Raw genomic sequence first — 25,248 nt, forward strand, 5'->3', positions numbered from 1 at the left:
GCTGCCGGGTGCGATCAGCATCACGGTGGCGGGCCGGCGCCCCCCGAGGGCACCCCGTCGCGCCGACAGACGCACCGAAGCGGCCGCCACGGGGGGGCATACCGCCCGGCCGAGCCGAGCAGGCGACGGCGACCGCGCGCGCTTGCGACGCCCGGACCCCGCTCGCGCGCCCGAACCGCGTAACTCGACGCCGGCGCCCGCCGGGCCGGCGCGTTTATAAAACCTGGACTTCGCATATCAAATATTTGTTCATAAATCGGGCGTTTTTGCCGGCGCGGGCGGCCGCGCTGTGGTCAGGTGCGGCGTTCGGCCACGCTGTACGCTCGCCCGGCGGCGCGGCTCGGTTGCGACACGAACGGAGTGGCGCGGCAGGCGGCCGGCAGGCCCGCGCCGCTGCGCTGCGCTGCGCTCGCTCCCAGCTGCGCGGCACGCCGCCGCTGCACGCGCCTGACGTACGGCGCGGCCGTCCGCCGGCGCCGACGGTCGCACGGCGGAGCAGCAGGCAGCGCCGCCGCGCGCTCGCTGAGCGGGCGAACTGATCTGTGGTCGGCGAGGGCGGCCGGTCGCTGCAGAGCACAGCGCCGTCAGCGGGCCGCTGAGTGCCGGCGGGCAGCGCGCCCCGTCGCGCCTGATAGAGTCCTCCCTCGCCTGCTGATGGTTCTAGGTCAGAGGTGTTTGCTCGGCCGCCACCCGGCCGGCTAAATGGCCGGGCGGCGCCCCCTGTCAGCGGAGACGGAGAGCCGCCCGAGCTGCAGCAGCGTTCACTGCGCCACCTCCAGCCCCCGGGCCCGCCGGGACCGCTGGCATGGTGTTCTATCTCTGGTCCACGGGCCTGACAGTTCCAGCATCCTATTTACAATGGATGTGCCTGCCAGTCCCACTGTCTTGCATGCAGCCCATGGGCTTTGAAGACCAAACCCTGTCGCGCAACATCCAGCCAGGGGCTTGTCAGCCTCACTGTCCTTCCACCAGCCCAGCGGTAGGTCAGCAGACCCATTGTCCCATTCTCAGCCCGCAACCGGTCACACTCTCCACCACTAGCCCATAGGCTACCAAGCCCACTGCCCAGCCGTCTGCCTGCTGCTAGTCCGGGGGCGTCCGGCAGAGCTCCCGGTAAATGACAAGAATGCACTTCCGCCAGTGTCCGCTTACATGCTATGATTGGCGTGATATGCATAAGAACGCAATGACCATAACACTTGTCTGTGCCATAAAGTAATCGGAACATTACCGCCGCCCTTCAGGACCCCCGTCACACTCCCAGTCTTCAGCTCGATGCCCGCCCGTTCCATTGGGACCTGTGCATCCAAACGTAACCGCGACGTTATCGTAACCGTAACCGTAATAGTGGTGACAACCTCCCGCACCACCAACGGATCACGCGGACTGTCCAGCTTGAGGTCTGAAGAGTGGCGGTGCGGATTTCGGCGCCCTGTTGTGGGCGCTCAGACCACTGGTTTACTCTGCTGTGGGCGCTCAGACCACTGGTTCACTCTGTTGTCGGCGCTAAGACCACTGGTTCACTCTGTTGTGGGCGCTCAGACCACTGGTTCACTCTGTTGTCGGCGCTCAGACCGCTGGTTCGCCCTGTTGTGGTTGCTCAGACCACTGGTTCACTCTGTTGTCGGCGCTCAGACCACTGGTTTACTCTGTTGTCGGCGCTCAGACCGCTGGTTCACTCTGTTGTGGGTGCTCAGACCACTGGTTCACTCGTTCACTTTCTTCTTTGAGCCGACGGTTGAATTCCCCGGCCGGCACCGGCGAGCAGGACTTAACCTGCCGTTGACCTCGAGGTAAATCGATTAATGCTTTTGATAAGATAATCTTGGTGCCGGTGTCTCTATTTATTTGAGGCTTAGCCCAATTCCAAACGGATAGATTCCTTAGCATAAGCGAAGTCAACGGCATCGAGTGGGACAGGATGGCACGTAATGACTTGAGAATGGCCCCAGCCTAGCGAGGTATCTACTTGGCTAGGAGTCGTTCATAAACGTCTGCCCGATATGTCCGATTTCCGATGTTTGCCATTGCACTACCGCTCCCGATGCGCAGTATCCCTCCCCGCACAACGCCTGCCGATCTCCGCCGCGCCGCCCGTGTGCCCCCCGGCCGCCGCTGCAGCGCGCGCCGCCCCGCGAGCGGGCGCTGGGACAGGCGCGCCCCGCCGCCTCCAGCAGGCGCCGCCCATGTGTCCCCCGGCCGCCGCCGCAGGGTGCGCTGGGATGGGGCGTGCCCCGCCGCCTCCCACCAGGCGCCGCCCATGTGCCCCCCGGCCGCCGCCGCAGGGCGCGCCGAGATGGGGCGCGCCCCGCTGTCTCCCACCAGGCGCCGCCCATGTGCCTCCCGGCGGCCGGCGCACAACTGAATTAGCGGCTGGGTAATGCCATGCCACCTGCACCGGAGTGCAGCGGTGTCCACGGCGGGTGACGAGCGCGGTTGGACGGGACGTCCACTCCTCACTGACACCTCCTGGCAGTCGGCGCGGCGCACGTGGAGCGAGGGACGGGTACCACATCGAGAGACAGTAGGGAAACGTCAACGGGTACCACATCGTTATTTGGTATATATGGAATATTGGAAAGCCCCTACGGTCTAATGTAAGAATAGTGCACGTTAGCGTTCTATGATGACTCTGTGATAATTTTTGGCGCGGAAAAAACATGTATATGTGTAATGGCTATTATTTTATGTGGTGGTTATTCTTACTAAAAAGTGGACGGAGCATGTAACGTCCTCGGTCGTGACGACAGTCTGACATCAGTAAATACCCAACAAGTGCGTCTGCAGAATAAACGCTCTTGAATTATTCGCATAACTTACCGTGCCAGCCGATCACAATAGATCTTACGAAGCTGTGTAAGCACAGCGTTGCGCAGCCGGCAGCCAGCAGTCCGCTATTGGAAATAATTAGACCGTTAATGACTACATAGTTACCAAGCCTATACCTCGATGCACCTCTAAGTCAATGTTTGCGTATGACTTATGTGTGCAAGTGCATACGCGCATCTAATCGTGTATCATAGTTGATTTGCCGTAATGCAGAGTGCATGGCTGAAAAACTCACCGGCTTAGCTAATCAAAAGATGGGAATCAAACGTCGTCTTTTGAGAGACGCAAGGCTTAGGTGCCAACCTGCGGCAATGTAGACACAAATTTTTGATCCAAGTATGCAAGTTTCGTGTTTCAGGTGTTGTACCGTGACTACCATATCGCGGCATCAAATGTATCGATATCAAATGTCGAACAGAGCTGAATGCACGGCGGGTGTCGCGGTGTTATCTACACAGAGGCCGAGGCTACCTTTTGCTTCGAATTTCAAAGCTCGAGCCTGAGCATGATGCCACCATAACAGCGACCAATGGCATGACATTAAAGAGCGCTGTCACGTCCGGAGTGCCGGTTTGTGATAACTATCGACGAAACTTTTTCATTACAAGCCATAACTGATAACTGCTGCTGAAATAACGGGTAGGACGGGTTAAAACGGAGTCCCTCGGAAATGCCTGACGGTGATGTGGCTTTTCAGTTCACGCGCAGTGCCGAAGGTTAATACTGTTTAAGCACTAATTCGGCAGGTTTTGTTCCGTCATGATTATTAAAACACCTTTAAAGAATAATGGTCACTTGCATGCGTAGAAAAGGTAGCATCAACCAATTCCTATGGTATCTTCCTTCCCGCCGGCCATTCCTTCTTTCCGTCTACATTGTTTGACAAAGCGCGACCGAAGCGTTGGACGCGATGGGTAGCCGGGTCGGCGCTCTGGTACCCGCACTGCGGTGCAGTATTCATGTCGTGACGCAGCGGGAAGAAGATTGCACTCTTCAGGTGGCCACCTGATCGTTCTGTATTGGCTGGGCTAGGTTCACGTCAAAACGATCGGCTTTTTGTCATATTTTCGCGTTTTTCCATTAATTACTATGCTAAAATTGTTTATTTTGTGATCCGAACTCTCTAATGACAAAGTTTTGCCCAATAATGCTTCCCCAATGGGCCTATATAGAACCTTGTGACTCCAATTACGTTCCAAGGAGGAGGGGGGAGGGTTGATGGTAGAAATGGATAACCCCCGTTTCAGGATGTCACCATCAGCTCCCTCTATTGGTACAAACGGTTATATATGTATGTTTCAAGTGCGAGCAAAGGAATGTGGTCTCTGTGAGTGTTGTAGTTGGTTCTACTGTTTCCCGAGCGGCCAACCCAATAGACATCACCACGTAAGCAACAAAATGTCTCTTCGAATAAGGTTATAAGTATTTTGACCGGTTCGTCAGCGATTTCGACGTACAATATATGCCAACTCGAAGCCACGTGCAAGAGAAACTCCACTTTATGCCAAATTCAATCCACTGATTTGCTGCTCGGCCATCGCTGTCATTTTCCAAAGTTTCATCACCAGTTGGACCACTCAATCGACCTCCATAACCCTGTAAACTGCGAAAGTTGTAGAAAAACACACACACACAAGCGCGGTAAACGTCCGCGGACCACCGCCGTTCCGAAGTCCATCAGCGCAACGTCGCACCCGACAACAATGGCGGCGTGCCGGATGGTCCGCTCCAATAGCGCTGATGAACCGCGATGAAATGGTCCGGCAAATGACGGCCCAGCGCCGGCACGCCTGACCCGCACCGAGCATGGGCGGCTGACACCAGACCGTCGGCCGGCGACCAGCGGCATGTCCGACAATCTGACGCGCAATACACGGCCGGACAGCATTGGACGGTTCTGGAAGTCAGGCGATGTGGGCAATCAGCCAGAGCCGAATAATGGGTAAATTGCGGAAGATAGAAAAATGTTTGATAGTAAAACGACATTGTAGGCGGTAATCAGGCACGACAACAGTCAGACAATGTCGCGTGTGTGATTACTTACCTTTGAGGCAGGTGGACAATCAGCCCATTTCTATTCTCATGTTGTGCGATATCATGTCCTTATGTAGTAAGTGGCGATATGTGGCCATACATACCATACGAAACGAATCACCATACAGTAACGGGCAATGCTACGTAACGAGCAGCCATGCAATGCAAATGATCCTACAATACGAGATGGCATTGCAATCGCATACAACCATACAGCAGTCCATCATTCCGCGCCTGACGCAAATGCAATGCTACCAACACCATGCAACACTGTGCAATTATATAGCACCGAATAATTATATGCAACCTACCAATCATGCAGTACTGGACAGGGCTAAGCAAACAATACCGATATACGACATTGGTTACATAGTCAATCAGCGTCAAGCGATCAATTTCGATCAATGACACAACTCCGGACAGTCGCACACAACTGGACAATCACGCAGCGCCAGTCGCGCCGCCTCGTGACGTGCCTCAGACCTGCGCGGCGCCTCCTCGTGACGTGCCTCAGACCTGCGCAGCGCCTCCTCGTGTCGTGCCAGGACCTGCGCGGTGTCACCTCGTGACGTGCCAGGACCTGCGCGGTGTCACCTCGTGACGTGCCAGGACCTGCGCGACGCCTCCTCGTGTCGTGCCTCAGACCTGCGCAGCGCCTCCTCGTGTCGTGCCAGGACCTGCGCGGTGTCACCTCGTGACGTGCCCCGGACCTGCGCGGCGCCTCCTCGTGACGTGCCCCGGGCCTGCGCGGCGCTCCCTCGTGACATGCCTGAACCCGCGCGACGCCACCTCGTGACGTGCCCCGGACCTGCACGGCGCCACCTCGTGACGTTCTCCAGACCTGTGCGTTACCACCCCATTACGCTCCCGGACCTGCGCGGCCCCAGGGCGCGGGCCGGCCCCGGCCCAGCGCGCGGCCGGCGTGGAGGTGGGCAGAGCACGCAGCCGTGGCCGTCGCCGCCTGTAGCCGTCCTGTCCCGCCCCGTCTGACCACTCATTGAGCATGTGTCGGCCGCAGAGCCGGCACGCCGGCGCCGGTGTAAAGGGGGACTGATGGCCGTCCGTGGTTGTCGCCGGCGGTAATCCAGCCCAGCTCGTGACAGTGCTCCTGGCCGGACGCAGCACGCCTACAGGGACGACACTCACCCCACGGGCTGGGACACGAGCCCGCCGGCACGGCCCGTCTGCGGGGCTGGCTGCGTCGGATCCTGTTCTGAGGTCACGGCCAGCCCAACCAAGGACGGTCAGATGAAGGGAAAGGAAGGAGAAGGATGCACTTTTTCCGAGATGAGATGCTTGCTAGGGAATGCGCAACAGATAGATGAATTGAATTCTGTCATAGGACAGACGCACATTCAAACCGGGAAAGGAGTCAGTGAAACCATGAGCAATAGTTTGTGCAAACTTTTTAATTATCATTCGTTACCGATTTCACACTGAGCTATCGGGCGTCCTCCCGGAGGAACAGCGGGGTACGTGTATGTACCGTCATGCGGCGTCGAGCTGCATTGACAAGCAGGCCACTGACGTGCATTGAGAAGTGCACAGCTGCACAGAAAGCTGCTCATGACGATCCTGAGCTCCAAACTGCATTTGCACTTTCGGCTATGATAAATGCGGTTTCCTTGTGCGTGTTGAGGGTAAATATGTCATTTCCCCCAGCCATCCTGGGCGGGGTTCTGCTTCTTTTCATAACTTGCTTTTCCATTTTTCATTGTTGTCTGAGAAAGATTTACAGGCCTTCAAAGTTTATAAATGACTTTGCAGCCGATTGGTTCTAAACGTTTTCTGCATGGCTTCTGCGTGAAGGAGATTAAAGATAGCAATCCGGATGGTTGAGATGGACGAGGCTGGATGACTTTTTCCGTCCATCAGACGAAAAGACAGCGTTTTCCCATTTATACCTCAAAATGGCAACTTTGATTTCAACTCGCGGAAGCATCCAAACAACGAGGTCGATATTGATGCCAGTCTGTCCATCCACAACACTCCATCTGCTGCACACATTCAGTCGGCCAAGAACACTCTGGAATTCGTCTGACGTCATGCGGTTCCAGGTCTGCTATGTGACGAGGGATGCCCGACGCATTCAGGCCTCGCCGTCAGTGGCGCTCCCACCTCGCCTGCTGGCCTCCTGGAGTAAGCCCAGCCACCGGCCAGGTCACCCCTACAGTGCTCAGTCGATCGGCACCACCGCTGGGTGACCGGCGCAGCTGCAAACCAGTATGATCCAAACCCAGCGGGATTTCGAAAAATCGAACCCCTGCTACCCATTCGAGGCTCGCTCGCGCAGCTCGCCGACCCAGCGACGCTCGGAGTACATGACTGTGGCAAGTTGGCCTTAACTGCGGGGAGGCGCCGGCACTGCACCCCGGGGGCCTACCAACGACCTGGCTCGGGAAGCGGCTCGCGCGGTTCCAACCGATTCCAGCAGCGCATCTGATCTAATCCAGGTCGAGATTTCACAGACGAGCAGTTCCGTCCCGCGACCGGCGCGCCGACGATAATGAGGCCGCTTCCCGGTGCGGTGCGGAGGGGCGCAGGATTATCGGCCCGAACAGACGAGGCCGACCAGCCCAGCAGTCCGTCTCAACGTGATGGCCGTGCCCGATCCGCCCGCTAACTCCGGCTCACTCGGGGCCGCTAAATGCAGACGGCGAAAAAGCGGCAGAAAAACCCGGCGACAATGGCGTCCTGCCGAGGTGACCGCTGAGAAAAAGCCGCAATCGCACAATGAGACAAAATATGAAGTAAATTTAACGCGAGTCGGTCACAGCGGGCAGCAGCATTGTGCCGCTTCTTACCGGAGCGTTACCGGGGCAACCACCACTCGGCTGTCGGAGCACGGTGCCGGCACTGGCCGCCGCGAATGGAGAATGTGGCGGGAATGCACCATGAGAAATGGCGGGGACGCGCCCAAGGTGGCCGAGGGGGGAGGGGACAGTGCGCGGTACGCATCGGACGGTCCTGTGGGTGCTTTTAGCAGCGCTGGCGTGGGAACTGAGTTCAACTGCGCACCGGCTACTGCAAGGCAGCCAGCTGGGATACTGCGCACACGGCGACCACTGCACCGCAATCAGAGCAGACACAGGTGGGTGCACTGCAGCCAGAGCACAGAGAGATTCACTGCACGGCAGCCCGAGGAGTCGCAAATCACTGCACTGCAGACAGGGCAGACACAAGTCACTGCACTGCAGCCAAAGCAGATACATGCGACTGCACTGTATCTGCTCTGCGACTGCCCGAACAGACACTAACCGCTACACCTCAGCCAGGGCAGACAGACGTGACTTCACTGCACCCCGAGCAGACATCGACCACTGCGCCGCAGCCAGGGCAGACACAAGTCACTACATTGCAAGAGGAACAGACACGAGTCTCTGCACTGCAGCCGGGGCAGACACATGCCACTGTCCTACAGCCGGGGTAGACACATGCCACTGCACTGTGGCCTGAGTAGAGAGGTCACTGCGCTGCCACCCGGGCATATACAGATGTTGGTCCATCGGTATGGAGAATACCCCCAGTTGCTGATAACTGGCAGACTGAGTGTTCCTTTTCCGCGGAGTTCAGTTCTTCGCGTGCAATACCACGCGACAAGCGCTTGGGCGTGGGCGGTTAATGTGTTCTATCCACATGGCGGGGACTTCCCTGTTTGTAACACAGGGCGGACACGGCGGCGTACTGCTGGCGCACGGGCGGAGACGCCGCTGGGAGAGCACAGTCCGGGAGCTCTGCGGACGTGGCAGCTGCTGCTGGCGCAAGGGCGGAGACGCCGCTGGGAGAGCACAGCCTGGGAGCTCTGCGGACGAGGCAGCCGCTGCTAGCGCACGGGTGGAGACGCCGCTGGGAGAGCACAGTCCGGGAGCCTATGCGGACGGAGGCAGCCGCTGCTTGGCGCATGGGCGGAGACGCCCGCTGGGGAGAGCAACAGTCCGGGAGCTCTGCGGACGAGGCAGCACGCTGCTGGCGCAAGGGCGGAGACGCAGCTGGGAAGAGCACAGCCCTGGGGAGCTCTGCGGACGAGGCAGCCGTTGCTGGCGCACGGGCGGAGACGCCGCTGTGAGAAGCACAGTCCGTGAAGCTCTGCGGACGGCGGCAGCGCGCTGTAAACCGGAGTGCATGGCCCACGGTGCAAGAGCTGAAAACAGCATGTCAGCCGGGCCACCGACTGTTAACACAGCGGCTCGGCACATTTGCACTCTCGGGAAGGCAGGTCGTAATTCCAACTCTTTGGTAGCATTTAATATTCCCAGCGTTCTGGTAGAGAAGCATAAGAGGTCTTAAATGGTGTGGACCTTTTAGTCTGAAATGTCTCTGTCTCACATGTGTCTATAAATATGCATATTTAGGAACGTTGCTATCTTACAACTGGCGCGCAAATGCAATGCCTGTTTGTCCGTTTACCATTGGTATTTCTGAACTGGAAAAAGGAAGCGTCCCCAAAAGCTACGACTTGCTTGCTTATTTGCCTGTGTCGCAGGTTTATAATAACACATCGAACTAGATTCACAGTGGCAAGGTTTGCATCACTTCATAAATGAGGTGGAACAGCACGCAGCTCAAACATATGGACGAACCTCGCCGCGGGTTGTACGAAACTTCAATGAGGCGTCTTACCTGACTGATGTTTTACCTTCGTGTTTCACACTGTTCATGTTGCCTGGAATAGAAACTTCAATGCTGCGTTTTCCAGTGGCTTATCCCATTTGCACAATGAGAATTCCAGCATTTCATCAGGGAGGCCGCTCCACTGTTTTCATCGCATATACTTGTAATTCTTCTTAGAATGCCTTGCTATATTTACTGCAAAAAAAATAGAAGTGTTCTCGTACAAGTGCCACATGGGACACTACATGCCCCTAATCTTGGACTGCTTTCCCCGTTCCCCGCTTTACGGCTATACTTTCTCAGAGCTGCATGTTCCCCTAGTTATAATAACCTTCGGTTTGTGAGCTTTCTTAAACTTCAGGGACATCCACGAAAGCATGTTTCTCGTGCTTATATTGTTACTACATTGACATGCGTGCTGGAGCCATGAGCAAGTTGAGGTTGGCTCCGGCCTTACTCGATTTTGGAGAAAATGGCTTTGGGTTTATGGTGTTGCATGTAAATGAGTGGTTTAAGGAATCCTTGAGTTCCTCTCTATTGCTAGGAAATTCTCTGGCACACATGGACATTCAAGAGATAAACTCATTCGCAAAACCATAAATCGCTATCAAAAGAAGGAAAGGACGAGAGAGGAGGGAGGGGTCGGAGGGGATGAAAGGAAAAGTGACAAATAAGGAGAGGGGGAGAGAGAGGAGCGAGGGAGAGAGAGAATGAGACAGAGGGTGAAAGAGGAAGAGAGAGAGAGAGAGAGAGAGAGAGAGAGGGAGAGGGGGAGAGAAAAAGAGAGAGAGAGAGAGAGAGAGAGAGAGAGAGAGAGAGAGAGGGATAGAGAGAAAAGTTTGTTAATGATATACGGATTTTGATCGAAACTCGATTGTTCTATGACGTTTAGCAACATTTGTTCCAATCATTATACATAAAAATATGCACGGAAATTTCTGCAAGACTCGGTGAAGATCCACGAATCCTGTCCTTGCAAAATGCACCACTGCTGAGGTTTCCGAGGGTTCTTGCAAGTTTGATACTGAATACCAGCGGTTGCGGCGCGCTGGGCGGCAGGCGGTGGGCGAATTTGCTTCCGCCTGCTCGGCACCACACCTGGCGTGGGTGGCGCCGCTGCCCGCTCACGTGCCTGTGGGGAGCGTCCATCGGCCGGCACGCGGCCGCAGGCGGCGCAGACAAGCGCGCACGGCTGCCGTCGGGCGCCACGCGGCGCCGGAGCAGGGTCCCGTCGATGGCTTTATTTGTCGGCGCTGTGCCGGCGGGCGGCAGTGCAATCACCGACCCATTGTCTCGCACCTGGCTGATAGATCACGCCGGCGACACCAAAACATCGCCCGAACATGGTCGTGCCCATAGCGGCTGGCTCCCGCGCGCTCTGTTTGAGCAGACCACGCACGGCGGCGGCGGCGGGGCGCTGCAGGCGGCGGCGCGAGCCGCCCGCGCCGCCGCCAGGGGGGCCGGCGAGCGCCGTCCCCAGGCGCCGCCGCCGCAGTGAGGTGCCGGCGCTGGCGCGGGGAGGTGCTGCCGCGACCCGTGCTCGCCGGCCGGGGTGTCATGTAGCGAGCTGTGACGTCACGCAGAGCCACACTGGAGCTGTTGAGCTGTGGAGCTTCCACTGAGGTACGGCCGGAGCCGGGGCTGGACCGCGGTGCGGCTCCACGCTGCTTTCAATGTTGTCCGGCAGCTCAGAAACGGCGTGCTTTATTAGTCTTGCCCACAGGCGTCCGATGGCACACGTGTATCGGTGTGCCACGGCGTGTTGTCTTAGGCAGACGGGATATGCATGCGTTCCGAGGCAATGAAGAACATCCGTGAGGCCTCACGTCATTTGGTGCCTTCGATGTGCATTGTCTGACAGGTCCCGGTTGGTGTACGGGCTGCTCAGTGTGACATATTGGTGTTCCGGGTGGTTGTACGGGCTGATCAGTGTGGCATATTGGTGTTTGGTCGATATCGGTGTCACCATAGCGATGCGCAAACAATATTGTTGAGTGCCCTCCGCAATGTGCGGATGGCTTCGTGTCGTCATAAAAAATGTAGCCACTTATCAGAGCTTGTAGTGCACGCGATAATGCACTTTTTCATATCGCATCAAATGGCCCCGCAGGCCTGTGAACCCACGTGTTTGGCCGTCTATCGCCATCACTTTCGGACGTCAGTGACGTGTTTTTATCTACTGGTGCCTCAGTGTGCATCTGCGAAGCCCGAATTGTTTTTGGAAATGATTTATTTCAGTTGTTACACAGCCTGGATTGACCTATGATCTCGCTGGCCGAAGTTATCAGATCCACCGAGCTGGCTTTGTGCCAAACTTCGCGTTCGAAAGGAGCAACTGCGATCGATCACGACTGATTTATCCAGCTCATAGCGCCGTCGACTGTTTGACAACGTCGATCCGTTCCCGGGAAACCGTGCTGCAACACACGATCATCCTAATGTCGGGCAATTAGTGCTGCTAATTATCTTTTCAAAGCGTTCGTCCCGTTCAAATGATTGCGGAGTGTGTGCTGCTGGAAGGTCGAGCTTCGCCATTCGGCTTGTGCAGCCCCGCTGGACCCTCGGAGTCCATGTGTACGGTGCTGGAAGAGAGTTCAAGATGCAGCTACCTCTCGCCCCAAGGGTGGAAGTGTTCACGCCAACGGTGGAAGTGTTCACGCCATTTTTAGTGAGTGCTGGAATCCGCTGATTTTTCGCCGAGCTTCTAGATGAGCGGTCTGGCGAGGTCTTAGCATTATTTCCGGAGGTTTCAGGCCTTAAGAAACCTTTGACGATCGCCATTTAAATTCCCGCAAAAGGCGTGTGAAAATGTTCAAAACTCATAGCTGATGTAATTTATCAACACATTTCGCTACACACGGCTTCTTAGGTACCAGAGGCTTCAGGGCTGGGCTCTCACCAGGGCTGTAGCGGGTCAAGTCATAATAGCCCAGTAATGAGGTAGTCTGTTGAGTTGCCGTCTGCCCAACCTCGACATAGCAGAAAAGTTGATTATAGGCTTTACGTTCAAACCCCTTACCGTTCATTGTTTGCTTGCTTGGACTTTTGTGCTGTTTGTTTTGTTTGAGGCTCCGTATTGTGCCTGGGGAGAAACTTCCAGAGAAACTCGCTGTACTTTCAGCAGGCTTATTCTGCTCTGCTTTTCGTTTAAAGCGTAAACAACGATGTCAAGGGAAGTTTAACTGCATGCACCACACATTTTGGTATCTGATATATTGCATTTTGCGGGTACCTATCGCGGAAAACGCTTTACTGCGTGTGCAGCAAATTGCAGCTGACAATAACATATTATTTTTGTTCGTGCGACTGTTTTTAGGATGGCTGTCATCGGCTTATTCTGTACGTTGCATTGGCTCCGTCCTAGTCGGTCCGTTGAAATTTCATTGGTTTGTCTGCGAGGTAAGTGTGAGCGGCGAGTTGCAATAAGAAGTCTTCACTGGCTGCACAAATCTGTCGTAATAGGAAAGCTCAACGCATGACAGTAAATCCGTACATTGCTTAGAGCATATTTAGATGTGTGGATGTGGCCATTACTTCCGAGTAACGGCGTCTTTAATAGGACGGCAATGTTTAGTAAAAGTCATGATGATTGTCAAATAACGTCATAAAAAATCAGCCACAATTGTAGAACACCACAAATCACAAAATAATTGCATGACAAAGTCAAAGTTCTGTTGTACCCACACTGGCTAATACTCAACGTTGACGTGTGCACCATAATCAAAATACACGTGCTTTACTCTGCTTTACTCTGCTTTACTCTGCTGCTTTTACGTGCTTTACTCCACATCTATCAGCACACTGTAACTGGCCAAAAAAGGACAACTCTTTCGACTGGGTATTCCTTAGGGAAGATTGTTGACAGTACCGTCAGGCGCTGCCTGCGGTCAAGGAATGTCATAAGCTGACAAAATTTAAATAAGGAATGACCATCATTGGACCGTGGTGTGTCACACACGGTAAAGGGGTCTTGACAAGGGTTATCAACAATTCGTTTTGGACAAGCGAGTTGGTTTCCGGGTAGTCGTTGACCGACCGACTAGTCGCAGGGGTGGGTATTGGATCTGGCTAGCCACCGGTCGACCGATTAGCCGCAGGGGCGGGTAGTCGATCCGGCTAGCCACAGATCGACCGGCTAGCCGCAGGGGTGGACAGTCGATCCGGCTAGCCACCGGTCGACCGACTAGCCACAGGGGCGGGTAGATGTCCGGTTTGCCGGTTGTGGGCAGGGGTACTGTTAAGGGGCATCGAAGTTTGAAACCGTCGACTTCGTATGCATGCATAGACTCTCGCTTTCGCTTAAGAAATGGAACAGCAAGTTCGAATCTTTATATGTAAATTCACGAATCAGAGTCGTACACCTTTGAGCTGACCACGCCTGTTTCTTTTAAACTACATATAAATACTTAACAGCCGCATGCCACACCTCAGGCCATGGCTCTAACTTCTTGGTGGTTTATGCGCAAATGACAAAGTGTGCTCAACAGACGTGAAGACTTGAGCGATCACACATAGCCTGTGAGTGGTATGTTGACATGCAGTTTAAGATCGCAGTGCAATTAAAATTGGAGTCTGGAAAACAGCTTCATATTTGGCCGACAGTAATGATCGATTCTAAAATCAATAACCCCCTGCCTTTTGCACTGTCTGGCAAGACCCAGAATTGTCGAGGCGTTCATACTGGCGTTTGTGAGCACGATTTCCAGGTGTTACGGCCGTCAATTCGTTTTCAGTCAATGTTGTCCAAGTATGATGACGTGATCAAACAATAACGCATGGAGGAGGAAATTTGGTTAACGGAGAAATTGTGTTGTATAGAGCAGTTCTTCCGTTTAGAAGCATACCAATACTTGTTCAGTGCATTTGCCGGCAGCATTATGCAGGTAGATAAGACGGTAGTAATAACGTTATTCTTCTTAGCAAAACCAGGAAAATGGAAAGAGAGAGAGAGAGAGAGAGAGAGAGAGAGAGAGAGAGAGAGAGAGATAGAGAGAGAGAGAGAGAGAGAGAGAGAGAGAGAGAGAGAGAGGGGGGGGAGAGAGAAAAAAATATGCGAATGTTATATATTCCTTAATGTGCGACGCGTGCTAGCTTAAAATCCTTTACATGTATGAGTGATGTCCGATACGTGATGCACGATGACAGTTTAATTGAAATCGTTGTCATGTATAACTGATGCGTAATGCGTGCTGCCTGCTCACTCGAAATCGCCTGCATGTTTGAATGAAACCCTGGTGCGTGATGCCCGTTTACTTGAATTTGTTATACATGTACACATATTTTTCGCGTCTTCTGATCCTTAGATGTGCACTGTATCGCAGTAGTGGCTGACAATTGCTTCTTGTTTAATCCCTTAAATGTTGGTGTCCTGTTAAAGCTGCGGCTCGCCATTCCCCCCCCCCAAAAAAAAACAACTGAAAAATGCAGTAAGATCAGCAAACAATTTTAAACTTACCATTGATATCCGTTTCGACAAAGACATGTTGCCAAACCATCCACGCATTCATCTCTCCATTCTTCTGATTTTTCTACGAGGAACAAGACTAGTGCTGCTGTCCCATCCATACCAATAGTTATTAGTGAAGTTGTTTCATCATGTCTGATTCTTGCTTCAATATCTTTAACTGTGACATATTTTCACGAGGAAAATCCTGATTGCGCACTTGGGTGCATCCTTACTGTTCAGGAATTAGCAAGTGGCTTATACATATTCCGACACAGGATGCTACCCCTACAAGGTAGTTCCGAAAAGGACTATTTTGCCATTTTCTGACATGCCACTAGTTCGTCTCTTTGTTGTTTTGGCCTACCATTTCCAGGCGGTCCCCGTATCTAGCTATTGTCATGTAGCATTCGTTAGGCAAGGCATTTACAATGTTTTTTCTAGCGTCTCTGTATTCCGACTTCGCAGTTCCTCCCCACCGCACCTCCCCCCCCCCTCTCAGAGCGGCCCAGCGTGCTTGAGGCGCTAAAATTTTGTTCAGAGCGGCATTGGTGAAGCTGTCTGTAGCCAGGATAAAAAAGACCGTGCTTACACAAAGTGTCCGCCTTTTTGTTAGTTTACTAGTGGACTCTGTGAGAGTTGGTCTGGCTCAGGACCCGCTGATACATGGAAGGGGTCTTCCCCCTTTTCTTTGGTATGCAGGGGTGCCTCTTGATCCAGAACGGGGACCTTCTCGTTCATGGCGTGGTCTCCTAGTTCAGAATGAGGCATCCTAGTTCGTAGCAGGAACCTCCTCGTTCGTAACGGGTCCTCCTATTCCACAAAGAGGTCTTCCTAGTCCGTAACGAGGCATTTTCACTCATAATGGTGGCCTCTTGGGCCAGCAAACGGCTTAAACGCAAGATCGGTGCCTCTGATTTAGAGCTTGTGCTATTTTTTAGTAAAGGTGGCCTAATAATCTAAAAAAAAAACAGGCATCTTAATGCAGAAAAGGTCCTCTGAGCCCGATTTAGTACACTCTATCCTCACTTGTAGGAGTCTGATTGATCTTAATTTGGGCAATCCACGTAAGCTACAAAGCCCCTGTTTGAAAATTGTGAAAGCATAAACATACTCTTGTCCCCTACCTGTTGGCAGGGGGACAGCCCTTTTGCCCCCCGCCCTTCTGCACCGCCCCTGACCTAGAGCCAGTATACATCAAATTTCGGACAGAAAATGATGGCTGCAGTCGATGGTGACCTAAATCCAACTATCACTGCTCTCAATGCTGGCGTAAACCTGTTTTAACCTCACATTTTCAGTTAAAATGAGTTAAACGGAAGCGTAATTATTTGTTGGTCCCGACTCTGTATGCTGCAAATGCTCGCATACCAAATGTATGAAATATCATGCATCTTATCACGCGTTATTCAGTTTTTTTTACTCGAACTCTAGAAGACATTGAGTTTCATTTATAGTGACACTTGAAATTTCCTTGTTCCTTTTTGACACCCCCAACTTTCGTCTCAAGGCTTTACGAGCCGTTTTGCTCCGAATGCAAAGCGGCTTCGGGCCATATTTAGATTTAGCACCTGATTTGACGGGCACCCCTTGTTCGTATTAGCACCCCATGCCGTGTGTTCGAAATATATTTCAGCCCGGAATAAGGAAAACAGGTTTTTGAAAGATATCTTAAGCCATTCCAAAAACAACGGATGATCTATGCCCATATTTATACAATTTTTGTGTTGCTATACACAAACGCGTGTATCGTTAATTTTGGGCGTGCTAGGGCAAATCTACAGCAAGATGCAGGCAGTAGGGGAAACAAAGTGGAAAGGAAACTGTCGACAGAATGATAGCGGTAGAGTCCCGAGATAGCGCGGCTACAGAAGGCAACAATGACCAGCACTAATAAAAAGCGGACATAAAAAATGTACCACGGCAAAACAAAAGAGCGGGGAGGGAGGGAGGGGCGCCACAGCATCGCAGGTTTCAAGGGAGGGAGGAAATTGAAGAAGCGAGATGGAGGGAGCGAGAGGAACGGAGAGAGGGAGAGGGAGACGGAGAGGAGAGGGAGACGGAGAGGGAGACGGAAGAGAGAGAGTGAAAGAGAGAGGGACGGAGAGAAGGAGAGAGTTGAAACTGAGAGAGAGAGTGAGACGAGAAGAGAGTGAGACGGATAGAGAGAGAGAGTTGAGAACGGAGAGAGAGAGAGCTGAAAGAGAGAGAGAGGGAAGAGATAGAGGAGAAGAGAGGAGAGAGAGAGAGAGAGATAGAGAGAGAGAGAAGAAGAGAGAGAGAGGAGAGAGAGAAGAGGAGAGAGAGAGAGAGAGAGAGGAGAGAAGAGGGAGAGAGAGAGGAGAGAGAGAGAGAAGAGAGAGAGAGAGATAGAGAGAGAGAGAGAGAGAGAGAGAGAGAAGAGAAGGAGAGAGAGAGAGAGAGAGAGAGAAGAGAGAGAGAGAGAGAAGAGAGATAGAGAGAGAGAGATAGAGAGAGAGAGAGAGAGAGAGAGAGAGACGAGAGAGAGAGAGAGAGAGAGAGAGAGAGAGAGAGAGAGAGAGACTTGCCAACAGACCGCTTTGATGATCGCAGAGCGCTAGGGTAAGGAGGTAATGGGGTGGCGGATGTGTAATGGCCAGCACAACAGCAACAGCTTCGCCGAAATGCGTGCGATAATCGTACGAAACAAAATGTTGCTATTGAATATCTTGCAGCCAATAACTGCACAATGGCTTAAGCCATCTCAAGAAGGGACATAACTGAGCATAGACGATGTACTGCATAACGGCTGTATGGTACTCAAGATGCAATCTAGGGGCATCATCATTCTGGTGCTAGTTTATAAGCCAAGGTATAGTTTTGTAAGCCGAACTAAGTCTCTTCCTATACAAAGCAATTTTTCGTCTGTGCGACTCTTCATGGGATATTGCCGTCGAGCCAAAAAAGGCTTTCAATGTGAAGGAAAAAGCTGTGGGACGATTTCGGAGCTGTTTGTTTCGGATAGAAGCATATGCTCTTGGAAGTTTCTAAGTGTGCGATAACGTGGTTTATGAACAAACGTGCATTAAGTGCATCGCCGCAGTGTGTCAGAACACTTGCGAAAACGCTTCCTCTTTTAAAACCGTATTGCAATTCAACTGTGTGCAGGCTGAGCAGATTTTGTCATTTGGAAGCGTGCTTTTACGCTCAAGGTATGCTTCTGGCTCCTACTGAGTATGCAATTTCAGGAGCTGACTTGAAGCTTCAGCGACTGCTTGTTGGATATGTTACCATATAAAATGGGCTGACATACATTCAAATCGGCGGAAGTTATGTAATATTCAGAAACAGTGATTAGCGACCGGCCTGGCACGGTACGAGGGGTGGCCAGGCACGGAACGGATGTAGCAATTGGTCTACTCGACAGTTAGGCAATCAAACCTACTTCAAGAAGATTTCTGGTCGCAATGTGCCACCGCGGTGCCAGTCGGTGAATTATTGTGTCTGCCGCTGGGTCGGTCATCATATTCTTGGGTCGGTGGGTCACGCGAGGATCAGTGGCTGAATCCACGTCGACACCGACTTGACCTCACTTAATCTGGAAGCGCAAACAAACATGGAGAATTACACTTCGCCTGCACCGCATGGACGCAGTCCTCCGTTTGTTTGCGCTGGGCAGCTGCTCGGGCCCAAATCAGCTGGGTGACGAGCCGCCTCCCACGTGCCTGCCACCCAGAGGGCGGCGGAGAGCCCCGTGCCAAGCCCCGTCCCACGTCGCTAAGCCCGGCTGATTGGGCGGCCGGCCGAGGGGCCCGCCGGTCGGCCGGTCGTGGACGCGGGGCTAGACGTGATGAGCGGGCCGTGTCCCTTGACGCCGGTGGTCGCGCCCCCGCCCCCGTCCGGCGTCTGACGGCCGGCCGCTTTACGATTGGCGTCGCCTGCCCAGTCGCCATTGCCGTTTCGCGGCGCCGTGATAGCGCTGCGTGCTCCCGCCGCATACATCACACTTGGGCAATGCGTAACTCGATGCGGGCGGCGCACCGACGGAGCAGTGCGCCGCCCGCCTCCGCCGGCGGGGCGCGGGCCGCGGCTGCGCGTCGCCCTCACGCGCGCCGCAATCGCCGCGGCAGCGCTGCTCTTTGGCGCGGCTCGATTTACGGCGTCGCCCGAGCTATCGGTCACGTGGGCACCGCCCCGTTCTGACGCTCTAATTGGGCTGTCGGGCGCGGCCGCAGCTGTATTGTCTGCAGACCACGTGATCCGCGCACCGCCGGCGCTGATCCAGTCGCGTTTGCGCTGTCTGTATCCCACGTGGTGAGCGCACGGCCGACGCTGGTCGGATCGTGTCTGCATGTCTGAATCGCGTGCCATGCAAGTCGGCATAAAACAAATCTAGTCAATTGACGCTGACTCGTATGGTGTGTTTTCATCACGTTATGCGCCTCAAGTTCTTTGTTTTGCCCGTTAGAATCTTCCGTGCCGCAGAGGTGCTACACAAACCACAATCGCTCAAACCACTGTGCTCATCCCACGTTAAATCTACGTGACGCCCGAAGAGAGGCGACCGTTTGGCTGTCAGCGAATGACACAGAACAAGCCGGGCGGCGTGGAATCTGCGTGACGTCACGTAAGTCGCACGCGTTTCTTCTTGCCTAATCGAGCGCGTCGCGACCCGCCGACGGGCGCCGGCTTATCCTGGCCGAGTCGCGCTGTCTGCCCCGCGTGCCCCTGTTGTGGTCGGGGATCGTGGCTTCGCGGGGCAGGCGCGATGCCGCGCTCGGCCGCGTCCAGCTGGCGCCCAGCGCGTGTAACGCTGCTGATGCGCGCTTCGGCCCGGCCCATACACCGCCAAAGTCGCCGTCCCCAGCAGTGGGGAAGCACCTCAACCGCCCAGCCGCCGCGGAATTTCATCGGAAGCGCGCGCCTCGGCCGCGGTCTCCCCGTATGGAAATGCCGCAGACGCACTTCCTCGTATCCTTTGATCTGGAATAACGGGGAATGTGGTCGGCAGAGGTGGCGGTAACCCGCTCACCGGCGCGATCATGCACCGCCCCTCAAACGGAGGGCTTTACACGGGCTCGGAGATCAGCGCGCGTTTGGCACGGATGACGGCGTGCTCTGTGCTTCCGGTCCCAGGCGGGCTCCCAGGTGGGGTCGCTGCGTCCGCCACTGCCACTGGGAGGGCCGAGGCGTCTGTCCATCTAGTGGAGTGTCATTTCCCCATTGACAAATGGAGCCCCCCCAGGGCGACGGCTCCCTTCGTTTGGCTGGGCCGGGCGCTAATTATTTTCCCCGCTACCGTCCCCCTCCCCTCCCCTCCCCGCGCCATATTTCGCCCGCGCATGGTGGACGGCGGAGTGCGCCCAGAATACCTGGAGACCAATCACCTGTCTCGGTAGTGCGTGGCCAAATGAGCCACGGGATCTGCCTGAAAGGACGTAATCCGGTGGTGTCGGCTGGCGCGCCGCGTGGTATGCGCGCCGTCCCGCTACCTCCGGGGGACGGCCGCGGTAACACGACCTCCGCCGCCGACGCTGGCGGCGCGCGGCCGCCACCCGCCGCACAGCGCCGGCGGCAATCCCCCGCCGCGTGCGGCTCGTGCGCGTGCTGCCGCGGTTCAGCCAGCGGCGGCATCAATCGATGCCGCGCCGGAGAGACCACTCGCAGGAGTCGCGAGCGTGCAACTGGTGCTGGAAGCGCCCGCCGCGCTCTTCTGTCCCCCGGGCACTGTTCGGCCCGAGATCGCGGGTTCCGTCGCCCCTCGGCTGTCCAGGATGGGCTGAGGAGGGGCGAACGAGTCCGTTTCTCTGCGATAGGTCCACGGGGCTTGTACTGGTCCGTGGTCGTGTGATATTCATGCCAGGTTTGCCCGTGCGACTTGCAGTCAGACGGTAGCAAGGGGCAAAGCCGGCAAGAGTCTTGTCCGTACTGAATGTGTTTTTTATCAAACAGTAGAGACGTTTCTTTCGGTCTCTCTCGCCGATCCGCTGCTGGCCAGCGCTGGGTGTGGTCATGTGAACGTCGCCATGCCGCTGCTCGGTCTGGCGCTCCAACCCGGAGTTCCGACGCACTACCCTTGGTACCTTCATTAGGCTTACTCAGGCTCATGGGGTCGAAATTCGGAACGGGATCGTTAAATATGATGACATTGAAATGCCAAGATTCGCGCTCAGACGGCAGAGCGGAGCAGAGTCCGCCGGAAACGGCGATCCTAATTCTCGGTGGAGGAGCTCGGGGTAGCTCACGTATAAATTGTCGAGGAGGGATGCCGATCCCGGGATCCAAGATCGAGGTCAGTCGCATCCCCTGGATTCTTGTTTCTCCAGTCGCGGGATACACAGCGTGTTTCGTCGGGATTTGCGGACACAAATTACTTGGTACGTCCAACTCGTAGTGAAATATCAGTAAATATTTGAAGCAATGTGTGCTACTCACCACCCTAAGCTTACATGACACATGCTCGCACGTACGGGCATGGGACTAGGAGGCCGGCCGCCCTCTTCAGCTCCCAGCTCCAGCTCCAGCTCCAGCAAACACCACGCAGTGACTCCTACCCCGGAGGCGGATCACGAGCCCTGGGGCAAAACAGCTGACGAAAGCTGTTTGAGAGTTTCAATGTCGACTTCATTGCGGGCGAAATGGCTGCTCATATCAAATTTGGTTGATATGAAAACCAAAAACATAATTTCAGCAGTCGTAAAAGATGCGGAATAACCTTCAGTATAGGCTGTGGAGCGACGTATGTGGTACGGTCTAGGGAATAGTTTGAGTAGTGGAGTAATTTGCTTTTTAAGGTCGTGCTCCCGCTTCCGCGGTATGATTTAGTGACACTTATTGGAAATGGCAATTCGTGAGCGACCGAGAATGGTGGATTTCGCCTGGTGGATGTAAAACCCAACTTAAAGATCGATCGTGTACGAGTAAGGTGCTTACGAGCCACATGCAAAATAGGTTTACTGGATAACGAATATAACCGCGCGCAAGCGGGTCATACTCCGATTGATGATCCGTTAACCATAGAAACTATGGTGTGTAAATGCCAGCACAGCAACTGCACACAAATGAATACATGCACAAACCACTTCCAAATATAAGGTAATAGGATTAATTGTATTGGTTTATTTGACATTTATAAGGCATCATGGCGATATCCTATGAACTACAATAAAACATGCATGCGTACATGGCTTTGCCATAAACGCGTAATTGCCTTGTTTGCCATAAACGCGTAACACTGGTTCAGCCTTCATTTCATTACAATGTATAACACATGTCCTTCCGTGCTTGCCCCGGGATGTTGCCAGGGCGGGGTCACGCTTTTGCTATTCGTGGATCCCGAAACTGATTAAGTGCCAGGATTGATAGCAAAGTCCTGCGGGTAGCCCATCAAATCCCAGAAAAGGAACTCATGGTTCGTGGACTGAGGTGCTTGCTCGGGCAATGAGCTACGACGAAGTCACTCTTCATAAAGAATCCCATCGGCTCAGAAAACGCCGCTCACTGAGGGCGTGAAAGTGCCGTGCCATTCGCGACCGTCGTCGATTTCACTGTGCGGGAAAGGCTTTGTTCTGCTTGTTTGCTCAACTCATCGACAGCAGAGTAACGGTACACTGGCAGGCAAATTCTGTGGTTAAAACAACACGCTGCCTTCGCACATCACTGATTAAGATAAATAGGAATAATTAAGACTCGAATGTATATGAGCAAGGATGTGGTGTACTTCATCACTCTGCATCTAAACCATGTAAAGTTTTTTTTTCAACAAGTCCTCCCCGCTGTTGTCGAGGGGTTAACAGGCGTTCGTCTCCGTGAGCAGCCTACCGAAAAGGCGGCCCTCCGCTGTGTTCACATGTACCCGCTGAGCAGCCTACCGAAAAGGCGGCCCTCCGCTGTGTTCACATGTACCCGCGGCATGCTGAACAGCTCGCGCGTGTGTGCGGGGCGGTCGAGGGGGCTCACGTTAAGAGGAATTTGAGGGGGAAATTGATTAATCAAATTTTCCTTAAACGCCGGCAGCGGCTGCCGCTGCTGGCGGATGCGTGCTCGGCAGGCTGACCGGGGGGAGGGGGGGGGGGACAACTGATTAATCAAATCTTCCTTAAATGACGCTTCTTAGAAATCAACACGCGCTCGGATGGGGCTGATTTGACCCTCCGAAGGTCTTGACAATATAATTTCGAATAACGCGGTGTGCCCGCGCCAAACTTTGCATGGGGGCAGACAATTGTTTTTTATATTTTTGACTTGATGAATTTAAGATAAAAATTGTAAGGTCACTGACCTATGGCAGGTCAAAGTCAGCCCATGACTGTCAGCGAAGACGATTTCTGTGGAATCGTTCTATCCTATGCGACAACGTATAATTTAAAAAAATTCCGATATCCTACGTTCAACTATGAAATCAGGCCGAGGTAAAAACTCAACCTGCTTTTTTTTGCTGGAGAAATTTTAAAAAAGCAACACTACGCACGTCACCACGCCCATTTTATAAAGAACCCGCGACTGCATTGACCATAGTGGCGTGCAGCTGCCATGGCGCAATCTTCACAGCCGGGCCCGCACGTGACAATCCGACGCGCTGACCACTCAGCCATCACGCCCCTTACATGACAGCTTGTGTGAAATAGTTATTGATGATCATTTCGAAATTTTTGACAACAGGGACCGCAACAGACATTGATCATGAACTCCTACATTCAGAGAATGTGCAGTGCAAAAGTGGTGCAAAAGGTCGTCATACGATAGAACGTTTTCTTATATCAACGTGCACACGCAAGGAGTTGTTCGGCACAATATGACAGGTCTAGGTTACTGAATGACAGTAATGCCGTGGTCAGTTCAGTTATTCTTGGTTCGATATGTTATGACTTAGGTATGGATGAATTTTTCTGTATTTTTTGTCTATTCGCCCAAGTATCGAAATAAGCTTTGATGCTAGTAAGGTAATCAGTTTTATCCTCATAGGTTCTGTTTTTAATATTCCAGGGCGCATATTGGATTTGAACAGATCAAAGCACGTAAAGAATGTTAAGCATATAAAGAGGTCAGACCAACAAAGAGCCAAAAGAGCCCATCGAGGTTGGCCTACCTTAGGTTCCTTACCCACCCTTGACACCAATAGTATCACCTGGCCTACCTTAATTTAGCTATAAATGAGATCTTTAGACCGGTAGAACTTGCCCAAAATATGTTCGAATGCTGCTAGAGTGGGGCTTCCTACAACTTCGTTTCGCAGTCCATTCTAATGATTCACTACTCTTTAACTAAACGACATCTGCCACTTCGTAGATGTTCTTCTTGATATGTTCTTACCTCTTGTTGCATTTTAACTTCACCGCCTTGTGACATGATCTTCATCCTTAGCCTCCAATATTTGTGCGCTTCTTACGAAAACCCTTAATATTTGGGCAACATGCGACTGTTTTTGTCTTCAAACGTATCATATTTCAAACTTTTACGCTACGATGTTGAATGTTTGCAAGATGGTGGCATCAAAAGTTGAAAATAGCCTATTTCAGCGGTTAGCATAACGTTAATGGGAAGGTTTTCCTCAAGGGCATATACAATAGGTAAAACCGGCTGTCAAAAGGATCTCTTTCCTGTGAGATCAGCTGGAGATGGTTAATGAATGACTTTGTGCATCAAAGCCACCAATCACGAACAAATTGACACTCACTTCGATAACCAATGTCATGTTGTTATTCCCGCGTTTTCATAAAAAAATATTCAGAGATGCCAATGTTACGATAAACTTATCACGATCACTGGTACACGAGTGACAGGTTACTCCTATCACTGGTACACGGGTGACAGGCTACTGCTAACCCAGCGCTGTATTCCTGTCCTGCCATTATCGTTCGACCTGGATCACGGTTTGGTGTCAGTTCACGACCTGGCGTGGCGCGGTCCGGAAATGGGCTGCCGCTCTCAACGGCCTAGACTGTCGTAACTTAAATCACGCCAGATCATCCGCAGGCCACATAAAGGCACTTTAAGTCAGCATTCAATGCAACCACATGGGCAAATGTCGTGCATAATGCATCGAAGTCACGCATTAGTACATGCAAGCACGTGAACGAGTTCCCTTTGATTACCGTTATTCGACTTCATCCAGGACCACTCATATGACGTTTGTAAAACAAACATCCTGCACTTTTCTGGCGTCGTGGGTTGATTTTTCCTTTTTGCAGAACTTTAGGACGGGCTGTGTTTGAAAACCAGACACACGTGGCCGGTGGGCATCGACTAGCCGCGCCCCCAACGTGATTCACTTCCTCTGCTTGCCGTGCCACGGGAGACTGCTACCATGTCAATGCTGAGAGGCGCCATTCACCGCTGCCAGCCTCAGGATCTCACGCACGCCGCCGGCG

General features: G+C 53.3%; 1 protein-coding gene across 1 annotated transcript in view; it reads left to right on the forward strand.

The window, feature by feature from the left end:
- The first annotated feature begins 10,987 nt into the window (after nucleotides 1-10,987).
- The window catches only part of LOC119102762 (papilin), an 82,129-nt gene continuing 67,868 nt past the window's right edge, over nucleotides 10,988-25,248 (forward strand). The window contains exon 1 of the mRNA XM_037226217.1: nucleotides 10,988-11,097. The gene's annotated coding sequence lies outside the window, so the exon portion shown is untranslated. The remainder of the gene's footprint in view (nucleotides 11,098-25,248) is intronic.

The sequence above is a fragment of the Pollicipes pollicipes genome, unplaced genomic scaffold (genome assembly GCF_011947565.3).
Source record: "Pollicipes pollicipes isolate AB1234 unplaced genomic scaffold, Ppol_2.1 Scaffold_5724;HRSCAF=6776_pilon_pilon_pilon, whole genome shotgun sequence".
In the NCBI taxonomy this organism is placed as follows: Eukaryota; Metazoa; Arthropoda; class Thecostraca; order Pollicipedomorpha; family Pollicipedidae; genus Pollicipes; species Pollicipes pollicipes.